This window comes from Sturnira hondurensis, unplaced genomic scaffold (assembly GCF_014824575.4).
Source record: "Sturnira hondurensis isolate 20B ecotype Veracruz unplaced genomic scaffold, ASM1482457v3 Scaffold0016663, whole genome shotgun sequence".
NCBI lineage: Eukaryota > Metazoa > Chordata > Mammalia > Chiroptera > Phyllostomidae > Sturnira > Sturnira hondurensis.
In genome coordinates, this window is record NW_028089294.1 from 7491188 (window position 1) to 7505929 (window position 14742).

Here is a 14742-nt window from a genome sequence, read left to right on the forward strand (position 1 = left end):
CGTGCCCACTTTGCCTCCCTCCAGGCCACACTGTCGGCTCAGCTCAGGAGACAGGTGGAGGGGGCACGGTTTCCCCTCCTTCCCCACTAATAGACTCAGAACTCGGGGGGATGCCGAGGCCCCAGGGTCAGGCTTCTTGCTGAGGGGAGTGAGGTCCCTGCCTGGGCTGCTGCCTAGCCAGATGCTTCCCAGAGAGGAGGAGCATCCCCCACGCTCTGATAATCTGCAGGGGGTCAGGCTGCTCCAAAGAGGGGCCTCGAGGCTTCAGGATGAGAGGAGACAGACCCAGCCACCCTGAAAATCCTCTTCTTCCCCAATCACACCCTGCAGAGGCGTAATCTGTCCCCAGCTTTGCACCAAGCCTGCTATTTTGTTTATGCCACAATTGATCTGCCATCCCGGTTTGCAAAGAGCAGACATTTGGGGGCTTTATTATGCCACTTTGACAAAAGCTGTTAAGCTCATTCCCACAGCCTGTCTGGTGCCGCCTTCGCAAATGGGGGCCCTGGTGACAGGGCCTCTGGAGTTTTCAGCTCGAAGAGCCTGGAATTGAGACAGGGAGGCCAGCACTGAACTGCATCATGGGCCGTGGGTGGAGCCTCTGTGACACATCCCTCTGGTGGCACCTCCAGTCCCTTTAGCCACCCTGTGAGGGAGGCATCATCAACCCGAACAAAGCAGGCCAGGACATGGGCCAAGGGCATGGAGGGTACTTGCCCACATCACAGTTTTTAAGCTTTTTCTGAGCTGACCCTGAAGCCCTTCCCGCTGCGCCAGAAGATGGGAAGTCTTGGTTCATCACCTTAGCTGCCTTGTCCTGTTGGCTCTGTAACGTCAGCTCTGAGGGGGAGAGATAGAACTGATCCAGGATACCTGTGAGAGTCACAGGACGCTGCTAATAGTTCCCCAGGGACAGCATGTATAAACCAGGGCTGTTCCAAGCAACCAGATGTATGATTCAAATGCAGATTCCAAGGCAAGTCCCACTCCAGAGGTTTAGTTAGTACATTGAGCTCTATTTCCAGGCTCTCTGCCAGGTCAGAAGAGGGGCCCAGGAACCTGCATTTGGCAAGTGTCTCCTGATGATTCTGAGGCAAATGGCTAGGACGCTTCCTTTAAGAAAGAATGTTGTATCCCTGATGACCCTTCTGGGTGGAATCTGACTCGCACTGTTCTCTTAAAGGTTCATTATTATCAGGACTCTTTCTACTCTCCAGAGAATTAGGCACTGACAGTTACGTGCTGAGCGAATGACGGAAAGTAAACATTTTAAGAACTTCTAAAGGCTGGGAGTTAAATACCAGAAAGAGCAGGAAAACCGACATGTGCTGTCAGAGAGCAGGGGAGGAAAAGGAAGTGTTAGGATTGCCAGATACAATACAGGATGCTGCGTTAAGTATTACTATCACGTCAAGTGATGAATTCTTTTTTAGTGTGTCTCCCATGTGATTCGTTGTTTATCTGAAGTTCAAATTGCACTGGGAGTCCTGTATTTTTATTTGCTAAGTCGGACAATCCTGCCATGGGCCCGTGTGTCTATAAGGTGCTCTCCTCTGAGAAGCCCTTCCCAATATCCCCATCTCCTCCCATCCTTCCTGATGGGCCCGAGGAGGGATTAACAGCCTCTCTTTAACAACTAAGCAGTCTGAAGCTCACACCCAAGGCCCGCTCGGCAGCCAGGCCCGCCAGTGCCCCTCTCTCTCCAAAGAGGGAACAGAGGGAGCTGTGAGGTGGGCTGGGGGGTGAAGGGTGGGGCATTGGGCTGCTCCGTGACTGGAGCCCAGATCCTGAATGCCAGGAAGGAAAAGGGGGCTTCTGGCGACGCTCCATGGAGGAGTGCTGGACTTGAGAGAACACTGGGCTGGAGAGCCTTCCCTAGGACAGGAGCTCCAGCGCCAGAACCTCGGCGCTGTCCGTGTGTCCTTGTGCAAGTCACTCTTCAGGGGAAGACATGCAGCCTAGAGAAGTCCCAGGCCCCTTGGGAGAAGTGGGGCTGGAAGAATGGCTGGGGAGAGTCGTGAGAGCACTCCATGAGGGAGGAGAACGCGGAGGGGGTAATAATAGCTGACGTGTGTGGAGCCCTCGCTGTTTCCAGGCACTTTGCCAAGACTTCACGTCTATCAGTGCATTTCGCCCTCACAACAATTCTGTGAGACACTCATTCATTCTAAGTCACACCTTTTCCCCTTGAATTTCAACCTCCCTGAAATCAGGATGGATTTTACAATCAATGACCCAACAGTTCATATGATAGCATTGTAAATTCTTAATGGTAGGCCATAATGGTACATTTATAATTGATGGAGATTTGATGAATGACAGAGGAGTCATTATCATCCTCAACTGTGAGATGAGTAAATGAAGCCACATTTAATAGATAAAGACACTGAGGTTAAATCACTTGCTCAGACCACAGAACAAGCAAGTGGCGGAGCCCAGACTAAAAAGTAGAGGAAGCAGCCTGTGACGTGATGAGGGAGAAGCCCAATGCATAAGAGCTCAGAAAAAGAAGAAGTGGGTTGCTTCTGGCTGGTACAGCACGTTTTCACTCTGGCTGCACAACAGAATCACCTGGGAAACAAAACCATCCCCAAGGCCCAGGCACAGCCAGACCAGCTCAGGGCAGGGTCAGGGTCAGGGCTGAAGTCCTTTTGGTAGAGTGACTGGGGAAAGAGAGAGAGAGGAAGAGGTATTTGGGTTCAGTCCAGACGGTGGGTGAGATTTTGAGAGGGAGGAGTAGAGACGTGGCTTGAGCAAGGCGTGGCCTGCTGCGAGAGTGCACAGGGCTGGCTGTGTGGGTGGTTCAGTCTGGCCAGTTCCCACCTGCAGCCTGGTGCCTCCCCCACAGACAGTGTGCAGGGGCTGTTGCTGATGGCGTGTGTGAACCTGTGCAAGAAGAGGACAAGGCTGAGGGGGCATCCCCTCCACCCTGTACTGGGGCTGAACTTAGAGGGAGCTTTGTCGGAGTGGGCACTTCACCTGGCACCTCTAGGAGATTTTCCAGCACCTGAACCTGGCATCTGGCAAATGCTTTGCCTTCTAGAAACTGACAAGCACTGGAAACCTCCAGCTGCGAAAGATAAACCCAACAAGTCTATTCCTGCATTTTGGGAAGCGCCAACATCATCTGTCTTGGAGAGTTGAGAGCAGAATCTGGGAGCAGGCCTGTGGACTCACACTCTGGCGCCTCCCCTCACTGGAGGGGCAATGTGAACGGGCTACTTCTCCCCCTAAAAATGGCCTGGGGACTGCCTGCCTGGAAAGGTTGTTGTGAGGAGTAAATGAGGAGGAGGTGGTTCCCACATGCTTCCCACAGTGCCCAGGACACAGTAAGTGTTCAAAAATGAAGCAAGCTCAATTGGAAAACACCTCGGGCAAGGCATGGCCCTTGGGTCACAGCTGAAGTGCATTACAGTTTCACCTGAGGTGAGATACAGACAGGCCATGGCCAGGAATTTGGGTGATAAGCTCCTGCATATACCTCCAAGAGCGAATCTATCGTTGACTTGCTGTCCTTCTTCCTCCCTGGGCCTCAGATTCCTCAGTGGTTCTAGGTGAGTGGCAACATCCCCTCTGAGCTTCCTTCAGGCTCTGGCCCCTGGGCTGGGTGAGAGGCCTCGCTGGCAAGGGGCACCATCTTCTCTGCCTCCTCCAATCCCAAAATTGAGAGTAGCAGCAGGGTGGGAAAGTGGAGCTGTTGTGGAAAGTGGAGCTGTTGTGGAAGAGTTGAAACCAATGGGCTATTGTATGTGTTGGAGTTTGTGGACTTGTCTAAGCTGCAAGCTGGTGGACAGACGGCTCCCTGAGGGCTGCGTGCCTGGTTTCCTTTGCCCAACAGCCAGTGTGGGCTGGGCCCATACTGGATGCTCCATGACCAAGGTCAGAGAGGCAGCAGCCAGCAAGACTCATGGAAAAAGTGGGCCCCTCACCATTCTCCTGTTTGCTTTTGGCTTGTTTTGTGGGGGCCTTTGGGATGATGTTCTCTGTTTGGGGACAGCAGGAGGGCAGGTGGGGGTGGCTGAGAGGGCAGGGGTCTAGAAGCCTGAATGCCACAGGCTGCAGGCTGGTGATTTTTTTGCATCAGGGAAGTTTGGGTAAACCACGAGCAATGGGCAAGTGGCCCCGAGAATCGGCAGCTTTGGACCCGGCACTACTTTCCTCTCCTGCAGGGTGACTGGAACCTCTCCGGACTTCCCGCGTCATCTGTGTGGTTGAAGTCTTTCCCTTCTCACCAGAAATCATTCAGCCGAATGAGTTACTGAAGGCAGGTCAATGGCTCCTGCCTCCAGGGCAGCTCCTTCACCTGGCCGGGCAGTCGCTGTCCATCCAGCTCAGGCCTGGGAGCTGGAGCTTCGGGAAGATGGCTCGTTTACCCAGAGCCCATCCTCCGTCTTGGCCCCTCCCCTTGCAGATCTGTCCTCATCTCCCGGGTGACTAATTCAGAAGTGAGATCACCACTCCCCCTGCCCCCCACAAAAAGAGCAGAGCCCTAGTCTCAGCCCAGAACTGTGGGAGAAGAATAAATCCAAGGTCAGGGACGATGGGACAGTTGCTGATGGGGCAAAGCCCTGGCCAGCAGGAGCTGGGGCTGGCACCATGAGGGGAGGAAAGCCACGATGTGGCCCTGGCTTCTTCCTTGCTCCTCCACCTCGGGTCCCCCACACAGGGCTGTGATAGGCCCTGGCCACCTCTCAGAAGAGCAGAGAGACCTGGCTATGGGAAGAAGGCAGGTCCGTCCACCTCTGCTTGGAATTGTTAACACCATGTCACTTGAAACACTTTTACCTCAAATCATTTATCATAGAGGAGCAGATTTCTAAAAAGGCAACCTGTGGTGGTTCCTATAAAGCAGGGACTCCAGCTGTCATGTGGACAGTTCCAACTTCTCTTGTCAATTTAGTTTTCACACGCCTGGAGAAGCACCCCTCATCCCTGTCCAAGGGAAGGAGGGCCTCTGTGCCCAGGCGGCAGGGAGGGGTAGGGAGAGGGGGCCCAAGTGCTTGAGAAGCTCAGCAGGACTCACACAGGGCCCAGGGGCCTTTCTGAGCTTGCTCTGGGTCTGTCCACGCTGTCCCGGCACTTGCCTCCTCCCCTCCCCTCTTCTCACAGAAGGCAGCCTGGTTGGCTGCCCCACTGGAGTGATAAAGATGAGAAGACAAAATGCAAACAAACCCACACTTTAAAGTTGCAGATAGGGAAATATTCTAGCGGTCGCTGCAGAACCCTGTGTCTGCCCTGGTGGCCCGCTGACAGGCTCCCTGCTGTACAGGCTACTGAACCAAAGGGTCTCAGTTAGGGTCTGGCTGGGTCCAGAGGGACTGGACCTGCGGCCCCTGGACTGAGGCTAAGGGGTGAGGGGAGCCTCCTTCTCCAAATGGGGTGGGAGCCAGTTTCTACTGCACATTCTGCTCTCAGCCACCTACAGGGAAGGGAGGTGGACCCCCAGTTCGCAGGAAGTGAGGCATGGAGGGGCTGGCTTTAGGGAGCCCCTAGCCCAGGCCCAGGCCTCTGACTGTGCTTTCACAGATGTATTATTCCTCAGAGCAACTCCTGGCCAGTGGGGGTCATGCTCATTATTCAGGTGAGGAACCAAAGCCCAGAAGTACAGTGACAAGTGAAAGCATAGCACCAGCATGCAGGCCCAAACCACACACCCACAGCTCTTTCCATTCCTCCTCCTGAGGCCCAGCTCAGCCTTTGGTTCAGAGAACACAACTGTGATTTTGCTCTGAAACCTGCAAGTAATTGCACCAAGCTGAAGACTTGCACAAACAGCCTGCCCTGGGTGTGCGGTGTGAGAGCTCCAGATCTCAGGCAGCAGGAGATGGAGGCTGGGGCTCAGGGGTGTCAACGACCTCACCCAAGGTCACAGAAAATGGAAGCCAGGATTCCCACTTGAGTCTGCCTGACTCACAAGTCCCATGTTCTGCCACTCTTCGCCTTGCTTTAGCCCCTCCCCCTATTTGCACCGGGAGGCCTTGTGGACCAGGATCCCAGACTCACTGTTTTCTGGAAACAGTTTTTCTCCTTCTGGTCTGTTCTGTACATTGTCCCAAATCAACTGTATCAAAGCACAGCTCCACCAAGATCACCCCCTGCTCAAGCCACACCAGGCTCCTAAGTGACAGGAGGAACTACAATTTCTTACACCAGCACCCAGCGCCCTCACCCACTTTGCTGGCATCATCCCTCCTCTTTGAACCTTCTTCAGGGGTCCCCTACTGACTTTTAAAAAATATATATTTTATTTATTTTTAGAGAGAGAAAGGGAGGGAGAAAGAGAGGGAAGAGAAACATCAATACATGGTTGCCTCTTGGGCATCCCCCACCACTGGGGACCTGGCCTGAAACCCAGGCATGTCCCCTGACTGGGAATTGAACCAGTGACCCTTTGGTTCACAGGCCATCACTCAATCCACTGAGCCACACCAGCCAGGGCTGACTTATTCACATATACATGCTCATTTGCCAGGTACAAAAGCCTGCTCTGTGTCGAGCACTGTGGCGACGAGGTGAGCAAGACAAGCAGAACCTCAGCTCTGCGCTCTTGGCCTAATCGCCTCCCAATGGCCTCCTCTCCCAATACCATCACCTTCAGGGTTAGGTCTCAACATAGAAATTTGTTGCGGGGACACAAACATGCAGATCATAGGCCCTCACTGACACACACATTCACCTGCTCATTTCCTTCTATAAAGTCATGAAGTGCCTACTGTGTGCCAGTTATGAGGGATGTTCACTGTGCCAAAGGGCTTCCTCTCTGACCTGGGGTGTGGGAGGGCACAGGCTCTGCCCATTAGGGGCCTTGAACGAGAGCCTGGAGACCCTAAGCAGCAAGTCCTCGCTTGTGAGGACTCTAAATGCTACCTCTGCATTAAGTCAACTCATCAGAAAATAGCAACTGTGGACTCAATCATCCTTGCTCTCCACGGGGACTGAAGTACTGTGATTCAGTGCCTCACCTCCTGCCTTCAGGAAGGACTGTTGGAGGCACCCACTGGAAGATGATGTCTGTGTCAAGGGCAAACATCACTTCCCAGGTCCTTTATTTAAAGATGCACAGAATTCATTGTTCCTTCAATTCAGGGTCTGAAGTGTTGGTTTTCTAGGGGACTTGTGTCCCGGCTCCCTTTTCTGGAGCACTGAGAGCTGGGTTTGCCTGCCCAGGGGAGGAGGCTCAGAGTCAGTGTGGTGTGATCAATTGCTGCAGGACTGCGTCCTGGCAGTTGGTACATTTCTTATCAGTTTTCAATTTTTTTAAAGCTTCCATCACTCGTCCCTCCCTCGATTTCCTGTTCATAAGATCTGTTGAATCCCGACTATGTGCAAACACCCAGCCGGGACAGTGCCTCAACCTCTCAGAGCTTACAGTCAGTTTATTCTAGTTCTATCACTTAAATTTGTTCACATCCTTTGTGGAAGTAAGCTGGCTTTTACTCATATATAATGAGCAGCATCAATTTCCAGAAATCTTCAAGTCATCGTAGTCCCACTAAATATATGGCATCTCTTTCTCCAGGGTGGCCTTTAAAATGCAGACCGACTCTCCTTCGGCCAGGAAGGTCTGATAGGTTTCAGTCTGAAAGCAGAGGGATGGCCTCAATGACCTCTTGCCCCTGTAAATTCATGTGTTGAAGCCCCGACCCTGCTGTACCTCAGAATGGGGCTGTATTTGTTGACAAGGTCTTTAAAGAGTTGGTTAAGGTCAAACGAGGTCACATAACTAGGCCCTAAATATGTCTGGTCCCCTTATAAGAAGAGGAGATCAGGACACAGACATGCAGAGAGGGAAGACCATGTGTAGACACAGGGAGAAGACAGCCACCTACATGTCAAGAAGGGAGGCCTCAAAAGAAACCAATCCTGACACCTTGAGCTCGGCCTTCTGCTTCCAGAACTGTGACAAAGAAGCCGCCCCCACCCCCTGGCAGTGCCACAGTTTCACGGCAGCCCAGGCTGACTAATGCAGCCCGTTGGCTCTCCTGCAGAAGCCCGGCATGCCGCCCCTTGCTCATTCTGTGTTTTACAGCCGCGGTACCAGCAGGGAGCTCAGAAGCAAAGCTTAGTTTCTGAGCCCTGATCAGGAGGCTGTGTTTATATTTATCCTGCTAACTGCAGGGGACTATTTATATCCAGAGCAATAACCTTCCAGGCAGGATGGGGGCAGCCAAGGAACCAGCTGCTTCCGTCAGGCCTGCTGGGTTCCTCCAGCCGGGCGGACACACTGGTCAGGCCCCTGTGGTTCCCAGGGGCCACCTCCCTTCAGTTCCCTCTGATGCCACCTCACCCCCACACTGGGCTTGGGCTCCAGGGCTGGAATCTAGTCTTTAGTGCAGGGTGATTGCATAGAGGCTGACCGCTTTTCACAAGCTCTCCAGAATGTGCACAGCCCAGGGACTGGTACCTTTGTACACGAGTCACAATTCTAGTCTCACTCAGATCCAACACAATACTGGGTATTGGGTAGGTGTTCAATAAGCAGAATAAGAAAGGATTTTGGACCCCGGCTGGTGTGGCTCAGTGGATTGAGTGTTGGCCTGAGAACCAAAGGGTTGCTGGTTCAATTCCCAGTCAGGGCACAAGCTGGGTTGGGGGCCAGGTCCTCCAGTGCTGGGCTTGCAAGAAGCAACCGCACATTGATCTAACTCTCCCTCTCTTTCTCCCTCCCTTCCCCTCTGTCTCAAAAATAAATTTAAAAATATCTTTTTTTAAAAAGAGTTTTGGTGTTTTTAAAATTACAGTTGTCCCCCCTTACCTACAGCTTCACTTTCAGCAGTTTCAAGTTCCCTGTGGTCAACCATTGTTTGAAAATATTAAATGGAAAATTCCAGGAATAATTGATACGTTTTAAATTGCACGCTGTTCTGAGTAGCATGATGAAATCTCACACCATCCTGCTCCGTCCTGCCCAGGACATGAATCAGCTCTGCGTCCAGCACACCCAGGCCGTACACACCACCTGCCCATTAATCACCTTGCGGCCCTCTCGGTTATCTGACTGTCAGGGCACTGCAGTGCTGTGCTCAAGTCACCCTATTTCACCTCATAATGGCCCCAAGTGCAAGAGTGGCGATGCTGCAACTCAGACATGACACAGGGAAGCCCTAACGTGCTTCCTTTAAGTGAAAAGGTGTGTAGGTGCGGGGTAAATCATCACATATATAGCATTCAATACTGTCTGTGGTTTCTGGCATCCACTGGAGTCTTGGAACATGCCCCCCATGATAAGAGGGGGCCACTGTAGCCCAGATTCGTACTTTTATACACTGCAAGGTGCCTCTGCCACTCGTCCTCCCTCCTTGCTTTTTTTCCTGGGAGAGCTGAGGGCAGGATCTCCTGGGAGTGGGGGGTAGCCACCCTGGGCTCGCTTGGGGGTCTTGCAGCCAGGCTGAGCTTTCAGAAGACTGTGGGAGGTTTCAGCTCGACCCTGGTCACAATGCACAGATTTCTTTTTCTTTTTTTTTTTTTTTTTAGGTATGTGAAAATTTATTACTACTGTGTTTTCACCATCAAAACTTATGATCTTGGTCATTCCTTCTTGCCTTTGTATAAGGCCAAAAGAGAGACATTGGCTACTTTGACAACCTTAAAGCGAACTCCAAGAATGTCACCAACAGCATGACCTTTGTGACCAAATCCAGCAACCAGAACTTCATCGTTTTCCTCAATAAAATTCAAGCAACCATCATTGGGGACAAAGGCCGTGATTTTTTTTGCCATTCTTGATCAGCTGCACCCTGACACACTTCCTGATGGCGGAATTCGGCTGTTTGGCCTCCACACCTACTTTTTCCAGCACAATTCCCTTTGCATGGGAAGCGCCTCCAAAAGGGTTGGCCTTCAGGGCTGTGCCCAAATGGGCTTTCTTGTATTGCTTAGCATGCCACTTCTGGTCTCGACGGTGGCTCCGGAGCTTCCTGGCAGTATGAAGACCGCGACACTTGCCCATCTTGCCAGGGCCACAGGCCTGAGCGAAAGCACAGATTTCTTATTTTATTGGGAAAACCACTGCCACCCAGTGACTCCAGGTCCTCAGCGGGGACGGTGTGTAAGGTGAGATTGCCAAAGCTGGGCACTCCAGCTCCTGCTGCCTGCAAGCACTCAGGTGTGCGGGAGGCCAGCGACGCCACAGTGACCAGCCGGAGAGGACACAGAAAAGCGCACAGGGATTCAGCGCTGGCTGGTGGGAACGCCTTACACTCCTGGGCGGGTAAGAGCCTGGGTCAGTCTACACACTGAAATGCAGAGGTGATGTTATTAAAGGAATTATTCGAGGTGGGGACTTTAATTTACTTGAGTAGGTGTGTCAGTTTAACAGAAAAAGAGGGCTACCAGAGCACTGCGTCACAGTCCCTGCCACAGCCACCACCACAGCCACAGGCACAGACGACGACCACGTCCCTCAGCTCTCATCATTGATCACATCGTGTTGCTTTCCTTTCTATTACCCTCAGGTGCTATCATCCTCAGTTTTCAGAGGCACCATCTGAGCCTGTGCATGAAAGCCATGATCTGAGAAAGTGGGGGAGGTGGTGTCAGAACACGACTCGGTGACCCATAGTGGCTGGCCCTCCCCTTGCAGGTCTCTGATCCCTGACAACACTGTCCACGAGGTGCTCCTGCCCCGTGGCCGGACAGACACCCCAAAAGGCAGTGGGGAGTATTCCCCAGCCTGGAGTGTGCTCTTGGGGAGAAAGGACACTGGGGGGTCAGGACGGTCATGCGCTGTGGACGCCGTCCATGGACTGGTCTTCTGGGAGCTGTGCCAGCAAGCTGGGCTGGGGGGTGGGTCACTCCCTCCTCCTCTTCCCTGCTGCTGGGATTCTGGAGGTCTGCAAAAGGATGTGTAACATCTTTATAGTCTTTATTTCTCATCTCTCTGCCAAGGAATGAAGCATCGCCCACCTAGCTTTGATTCTCATAGCTGCTTCTGCCGCTGAAAGGAGGCGGGCAGGGGCTCTTCCCACCACCGAGGCGGGAAGATGTTCCATCACTGCTCCTGGGAGCGGGGGACTCCCAGATGTGGTGCCGAGTCCCCAGGGCCTGCCCTCTGTCAGCTCCCGGCGGCAGCAAAAGGCCATGCAACATTCTAGAAACACTACCACCAATTTCACCTCTATTTCATTCGGACTGACTACTGTTAATGAAGAAAGCAAAGACTGACCTTCACCCCAAGGACAGACAGCACGCCTCCTGTTCCCTGTTCCCTGCCCGCCCAGCACTGCCCTGTTCCCTGCCCACCTTACCATTCACATGGTGTCTCAGGGACAAAGCTAGGCCTAAGGAGTTCTCTTTGTATCGGTTCTTAGTCTGTGCTTCAGCCAGGCCTCCTCACCCTGGGGAAGCCCTGGCTCCTCTGAGCGGGGCCTCCACCTTGTCATCTCTGAGTGACAGGGACTGCTCCCTGGGAAAGCAGCTGGGGAAGCCTTCCTCTTTCAGAGCCCCCTCCCCGGGCCCTTGAGATGGCTACACCATTGCTCCCAGGGCTCTCCCTGAACATGTCAGTCCTGTGTGCCTTCCTGCCTGTGTAACTCACAGATCGCAAAAGCTATAATTTCACAAGATTTGTTTTAAATGCTCTTTGTTGGCAGACATGGGTCCATGAGTGCTCTGTAATTTTCCAGCCTCCTAAATGGTACATGGTAACGAGTACGCTGTAATTTTCCAACCCCCTAAATGGTACGTGGTAACTAGCATGTACCACGTACCAAACAGAACCCACCCTCTTTCCGCCCCCAGACAACCCAGTACTCACTCACTCACTCACTCACTCACATGGTCTTCATCAGGGCCCCCCTTGGGGTCCCTGGGCTAAGTCCTGTGGGGGATGCAGTCGTGTTCCTGACAAGCTGCGGAACACCTTCTCCAAGAACACTGTGCTTCCAACAACAGGGACGCTTTAAAAGTTTATGTGTACATCACATATCATATATGAAAAGCAAGACTCCAAATTTCACCCCCCCAAAAAGACTCAAAGGAAGCTCGCTTTAGTAGTCCTATTTTAGCAGTGGAAATAGGTGTTTTCTTTGACTTCTTTGTGCCTCTCTTTCCAGATGTTCCATGATGAGCAGGCATTATTATCAAAATAATGTCTGCTCATTATAGACATTTGAAATACTTAATTTTGTCATTATTTTTTTTCTATTTTGCTCATTGATTTATTTTGTTAATTAGAGTCCGCATATAAGTGAAATCATATAGTATCTGTCTTTCACAGACGGGCTTGTTTCACTCAGCATAATAATCTCCAGTTCCACCCAGGCTGCTGCAAAGGGTAGTAAGACCCCTCTTTTTTTTATTGTTATGTAGCGTTCCATTGTGTAAATCAGGGGCATCAAACTCATTTTCACCACAGGGGCCACATTGGCCTTGCATTTGCCTTCGAAGGGCTGAATTAATTTTAAGACTGTATAAATGTAACCACTCCTTAACTATTAAGGGGTTGAAATTATACTTGGCCCTTTGTAGGCAACTGCAAGGCTGATGTGGCCCCCAGTGAAAATGAGTTTGACACCCCTGGTGTACATGAACTTCAGCTTTTTTATCCACTCACTTACTGATGGGCACTTGAGCTGTTTCCAGCTGTTACTGTAAGTAATGCCGTGAACATAGGGGTGCATATGTTCATTGAATTGGTATTATTGGTGGTTTGGTATTTTGTCATTCTTTTTTAAAGGCAGAGTCTAACAGTCTGGTGGGGAGGAAAGTCATAAATGTGTGGTCGGAACTTCACTGGCAGAAACAAAATGAAGAAGGTGGATCAGTGAAGCCTGAATCATCAAGGTGGGCTCTGCAGGGGAAGTGGCCCTCGAATGCTATGTGGAACTTGGTTACGTGAAGGGGAGAGGGCGGGAGAGGGTGTTCTTGGCAGAGGTAACGCTGTAAGTAAAGACCCAGAGGTGCACGGTAGCAGGTTTTGCTTGACCAGAGCTGAGGGGAGCCTTAACTGCACTCTGGCTTGCAGAGTCTGGGGCCGGTCTGTGGAATCCTGGAGGAAACCAGGGAGGCTGCTGCCAGAGGGTGGACCCTTTGGGAGGCCTGGGTACAGCACTAAGTCCTTTCCTGATTCAGTCATTTACTGAGCACGTTTTGTCTCTAAATTTCTCATCACTGGGGCAGCACCACCTTTGCCTCAGGGCTCACGAGCCCTTTGATCTGAGAAAGCCTTTTAACTTCTCTTTCCTAGGAAAGAGAAGTTAAAAGAGAAGTCTTTCCTATGACTTCTCTTTTATGACTTCCCTTTGCCTCAGTTGCCTCATATGTAAAGTAAGCACATGAATCGGACCCACTTCCACAGGACGGTGGTGCGGAGTTAATGTGACAAAGTGTGCCAGGTGCTTTGCACAGGGATGGGAAAAGCTGATCCTGTGTCCTGTTAGGGAACAAGGAACAGCATTTCTCACGATAGCAGATAAGGAAGAACAGAGAAGAGGAAAGTGAGAGAATAAAAACCCCAGACTCAACTTTATGAAAGCTTGTTTTGTTTTCTTTCGATAGATAATTTGCTCTGGAGGCCAGCTGGCATTATCTACAAGCCCTCTTGAGGAAACCACCCCACCTTCATCTCCCAGAGAAAGAGGCCACTATGGACAGGAAAAGCTGTAAAGGGAGCAAGCACTTAAGTGACCCCGGAACAGGCCCTGCCCCATTCAAAAACTTCCGATGGCTTCCCAGGGCGTAGAGATGCGAGGCCCAGTTATCTGACTTGGGCTCCTATGACTCTGCAGTTATTGCAAAGGCGTCTGAATGTATTTGTTCACTGAACATACTTCTTAGTCATAACTGTCTCCTACATGCTTGTGCTATTAGTTTCCAAATATATGTAAATGTAAAACCATTAATGCATTTAAAAGTGGTGCTGAATTAATTCAGAGGACTTTCTATCAATATGCACTTTCCCTATTAATGGAAACTGAAACTATATGTAACTCCTAGCATATAGATTGTGTAAAAATATTTCTAGCATTTAAAGTGATCCTCAGATTTTGAAAGGTTGGTAGGCTTCTGGTTCCAGATGGTTATCTCATCGCCTGACTTTATCTGCTCTCCCTCTAAGACCCTGCTACCATGAGGGCAAAGGGGTAAACAGGTGTATAGCAGCAGCAGCACCGAGAACGGGGAGGGAGGGTCCCGGTGGGTGAGGAATTCCACCACGTTTCTGGAAGGCGGACAGCAGGGGGACGAGTGGAGACTGATGAAGGTGCATGCAGTTCAGAGAAGGTGACAGGTGAGGAGGGGAAGGCGATGAGGTGCCCAGGGAACCCAGGGAAGCACCGCAGAAAGAATGGCTGGCTGCTCACCCACAGACCTACGGAGAAACTCGAATCCACAAGCCCCACCTGTGCACACTGAGTTTCCAGTCTGATTTTCCTTTTTTTTAAAAGATTTTATTTATTTATCTTTAGAGAGGAAGGGAAGGAGAGAAGGAGAGAAATATCAATGTATGGTTGCTTCTTGTGAGTCCCCTGCTGGGAACTGGCCTGCAACCCAGGCATGTGCCCTGACTAGGAATCGAACCGCGATTGTGTGGTTTGCAGGCCCACGCTCAATCCACTGAGCTACACCAGCCAGGGCTGATTTTCCATTTTTAATTCCTAAATGTGACTGGACGGCCACAGTGCAGACATCTGAGAAAAGCCTGCCACCTCTCTCTCTCCCCTCTCTCTCGGTTCTCCTCCTAGCATAGCTGCTCCATCTTTCAGACACTAAGGCCCAGTCTTCAGACCTCTTCTCTTCTGGGTC

At 51.4% G+C, this 14742-nt stretch overlaps 1 protein-coding gene and 1 pseudogene across 1 annotated transcript in view; both read right to left on the reverse strand.

Moving 5' to 3' along the window:
* KCNK12 (potassium two pore domain channel subfamily K member 12) overlaps nt 1–14742 on the reverse strand; it is a 41485-nt gene that overhangs the window by 4812 nt on the left and 21931 nt on the right. The window lies entirely within an intron of this gene.
* Nucleotides 9477–9983, reverse strand: LOC119001414 (40S ribosomal protein S23-like; annotated as a pseudogene).